This window comes from Pteropus alecto, unplaced genomic scaffold (genome assembly GCF_000325575.1).
Source record: "Pteropus alecto unplaced genomic scaffold, ASM32557v1 scaffold103, whole genome shotgun sequence".
Taxonomy (NCBI): domain Eukaryota; kingdom Metazoa; phylum Chordata; class Mammalia; order Chiroptera; family Pteropodidae; genus Pteropus; species Pteropus alecto.
The window spans coordinates 11,491,757-11,495,972 of record NW_006436288.1 but is presented as its reverse complement, the minus strand read 5'-3'; the positions used below and the strand labels follow the sequence as shown (position 1 = coordinate 11,495,972).

Genomic DNA, 4,216 nt, shown 5'->3' with positions numbered 1-4,216 from the left:
GTAAGGCTGGTATGAGACCCACTTTTCCAATGAGACAGATAGATGCATGTCTAGATACTTCTCCCTAAGGCGGTTCCTCCAGATGTCAGAAGTCAGTCCTGTTCCTGGAGGAGACAGCCCCAGTTCAAGTCTTATCCTCATCTAACTACAGAGATTTAATAATGAAACACACCGTTGCCTACCCTTACCTGGGATTCAAAGGCATGGCAGCTCTTTTTTGCTACCTTGAGGTCAGTCTCCTCTCAAGTCTCAGTCCAAGCAAGTGATTTGAACGACATTGTAATGGAATCAAACACTAACTTTACTTGAGCTAATTATGCAAACTTCTTTATATAAACAAAGAAATAGTTGGGAGAAGGGATGACTTAGTTATTTGGGAGATCGCTTGGAGCTACAGATTGGCAAATGTTAAATCTGGATGCATATTGGTAACAAGATAAGGGAATTTCTGAGCCCAGGTGCACTGTTTAAAGTGCTATAGGTACTTTTTTGGTTTGTATGCTTATTTTCTTGTTGTTTTGGCTGATGAAGAAAAAAAAGAGAGAAAGATGAAAAAGCTAAACATAAATGCTAGAACTTTTTTCTCAATTCCAAGAGGAGATCCATGGAGATATGCATCAACTGGGTATTTAAACATGAATTTTAAAGGTGCACTTAAAATTTTAGAAAATCTTTTTTAAAATTGGACTATGAATTCATATAAGTGTAGATTTCACAATTCTAATCTGTCTTCATATGGAATACTTCAGATTAAAGACAGGCCTTCAAATCCTTCTATTTGCTAAAGTGCATTTATGTGATAGCAAGGCCTGAGCAAACATTCAGCTTCTATTGGCACTTGTTCTATTCCTAAACCAAAAAGAAAGGGGCGGGGTGGGGGGCTTCCAGTGTGAAGTCATCTCATTCCCATTCACATGTCCTCAGTATTATCATGGTGGTTACTCAGTTATACTGGGAACTAAATTATGTCAGAAAATATCCTTTTCAGAAAGGCAAAAAGTCCGAGTCCTGGGTATATATTGAGGAGAATTCTGCTGAAAGTAATTAACAAGACAGCTTAGAATGGGGACCTGTTTTCTAGCTTTCTAATAATTGCCTTTGGTGGGAACAGAAAAGACTCCTTACAGGAAGTTTTTAATTCCTCTAAGACTTTATTTTACTTTTTAAAGAACAAAACAAAATTACTTCTGGAAGAGACTGCTGAGAAGATCTCCCTCTTTTGGCTAGAAAAGCGGAGAAAACTGTAAATCAAGGAAAAGATAAAATAATAAATGATGAAGAAACGTTGGCATTCCAAGTATATAAAGACTATTTGTTTTTCCTGTGTCTATATTTTCTCATTTTGTGGAGGAGAGGACATTCTTAAAATATTTGATAGATGTTTTGGAATTAACACCAGAAAAGTGGGGATGGGGGAGAAAGAAGGGAAGGAGTTGAGGTGGTCGATTTTGTTTAATTAGTCAAAAAAGCAACATAAATCAAAGCAGTCTATATTGATGCCAGTCTTTATAATGTTCTGGGAGTATAATAAATTTGCTAACAGCATAAGTGATTTAATATTTTCAATCTGATTTTTGTTTTAACCTTTATTCGGGGAGGGCTGACTTTCTAAAGCCTGGGTAGTTTGAAACTCAGCTAAGGACATTTGGGGGTGTGTGTGTGTGTGTGTGTGTGTAAACAAATATTATCATTTCAATGTTAAACAACTTGCAAGTATTAAATGGCTCATTTGTGATTTACTCTTTTACAGATTTCTCCCTTCAGATCTAACAATTACATTAAGGCTCCTGCGCCTTTTTGGAAAAAATTTACTATAAATCAGAAAGTGTTAGAGGTTCAAAGGTTGACATTTTTGAGTAATGTTACTTTGTCTTTTCATGCCATGCAAATATCTAACATTTAGAAATTCTTAAACTTTCAAGGGAAATTGTGGAAATTCCCAGAGATATTTTTTAGTGGGAGGAAGCCAAGTTTTTTAAAGTATGGAGATTTAAGTAATCAAGTGAGAGAAATAGCAGCTTCTGAGAATGAGGTGACCCCCACCCGCCTCCCCAATCCAAACTAAGCAGTAAACGTGAACTGGTGGCTAGCTGCAGTTAAAAGAGGGGGAAAGGGAACCGAGATGAACGAGGGTCGGTGAGAGGGCGCTATTTCGCCCACCCTTGGTAAATCCTTGGAGCATCAGCCAGAAAGCCAGGCTTGATAATGATCTGAAATCTCAACATCACACTAACCTTTCAGAGTAATGAAATCTACCAGTAGGAGTGTCTATCTAGAAGACAAACATCCCTTAAATGGTTCCCAACCACCGCGTTCATTTCAGAAAGAAGAGGAGCCCACTGAGCGGGCGTTCAAATCCGCTGCAATCCTTTCTAGATGACACTGCCCAGTAATTCAGAGCAGTCTTTCTTCCCCGCCCAATAGCTTTGGGAAGAACCCCCTGCTTTCCCTTTACTTCTCCGAGGCAAAAGCAGCATAGAATGCTAGTTTGGCTGCATCTGAGGGCGAAAGTGACACGGATACAATCATTCTATAATATGTAGCCAGGGACTACGGGGTGAGGAGGCGACAGAGTAGGTTGTCCGGGAAAGGGTGGGTTAGACGCGCGTTGGTGGGCGAAAGAGCCGCGTGCGTTCCCCAGTAGTGTCGGTTCCCCTCAGCAATTCGAAAGCGAGTCTCCATCATGTGCGCGGGTTTTCTTGGACCGGCTCCAGATGTCCTCAGCTGTTCTGAGACAGCAAAAAATGTAATCTCGACCTGAAGTCTGAAACCGTTTTTTCCTCTTCTAAGCAAAGAATCTCCCCCTTCCTAGCCGATTCTCCCCACTTAGCTTGTCCCAGGAAAAGACCAGAAAAGAAGGTTCCCATTTCGCTCCCCAAACGCCCAGAAGGGCTGAGGGCTCCTTAAAGCCAGGGCCCACCGCCCGCGACCTCCCCGCGGAGGATCCCAAGCGCCCGCGCCGTCCGGCCCCTTCTCCTTGGCCTCCTCCTTGCCCGTCCGCCCCCGGCAGCCCCGGAAGCTGCGCGCCTGGCCCGCCGAGGCTACTCCGGCGCGCTGGGGACCGTGGCCGCCCCGGGCAGTACGCACACCCTCGGGGACCTCGGCTGGCAGATCCGCCCGGCAGTCGCGGATCGGCTAGACTCATCCCGGGCGAGCGAATCCGCCCACGCCCCCGACTCCAGGATGGCTAGGCAGGGCTGGCGCTTCGGGGTGGGGCTCGGCGGAGCTCGGGGCAGCGTCGGGGGTGGCAGGACAGGAGGCGGGGAGCGCCTTTGCTTGCTGTGTGCATTTCCAGCTCCGGGCTCCCCTTTGCTCGCTCGGGCCGGCGGGTCTCGCTCCGGCCGCGCGTCGCCGTCCCCACCCCCCGCGCGCCCGCGCCCTAGCTCGCCCAGCGCGCGTTCCTTGGGCGCCACCTCTTTGCGACTCGCTCACTTCTCCCGCAGGTTTGCCTGAGAGCGTGTGAACATTCCTCTGCTCGGCTTTCAACTCGCCTCCAACCTGCGCCGCCGGCCAGCATGCCTCCCCGCCCGTGAAGCCCAGCTGCCGCCGCCCCTCTGCGCCGCTATTAGCCCGCCCTCGCTGCCACCTGGCCCTCCTGATCGACGACACACGCACTTGAAACTTGTTCTCAGGGTGTGTGGAATCAACTTTCCGGAAGCAACCAGCCCACCAGAGGAGGTAGACAGACAGCTATGTATATATATGTGGGTCTCCCTACAAGTGGATCTGGAACAAGACGGCCTAGTTTGCAAAGAAGCTGACTTCGGAGGAGGAAACTTTCTTCTTTTTAGGAGTGGGTTAGCCCTGCTCCACGAACACAGGAGAACGGCCGGCCAGACTAATTAGACATTGCTGTGGGAGACGTGTAAACACGCTGCTCATCATTGATGCATATATAAAACCACTTCATTTTGGTTATTATTTCAGAGAAAGCGTCTCTGATTTTTTTTCTTTTCCTCCCTTTTTGGTCCCTTTTGCCTGTGTGGTTTGGCAAAAGCACAGTTGGAGTAGCTGGTTCCTAAATAAGTAAGTGCTGAGAGGCTTCAGAGAAAGTTTTTTTTTTTTTTTTTCTTTGCAACTTGGGAGATGTCCTTGATGTTGAAGAGGCTATTTGAGAGCAGGCTAAAAGGGGCGCGGGGTAGTTCGGGGAGATGGAGATTCTGAACTGACACTTCGGGCCCCTTTCCACTCTGTCGCAGGTCCAGATCGCGAGGAT

General features: G+C 46.8%; 1 protein-coding gene across 1 annotated transcript in view; it reads left to right on the top strand.

Annotated features, from left to right (window-relative positions):
• Positions 1-4,216, top strand: part of PTHLH (parathyroid hormone like hormone) — a 23,820-nt gene that overhangs the window by 9,344 nt on the left and 10,260 nt on the right. The gene's annotated exons all lie outside the window — the stretch shown is intronic.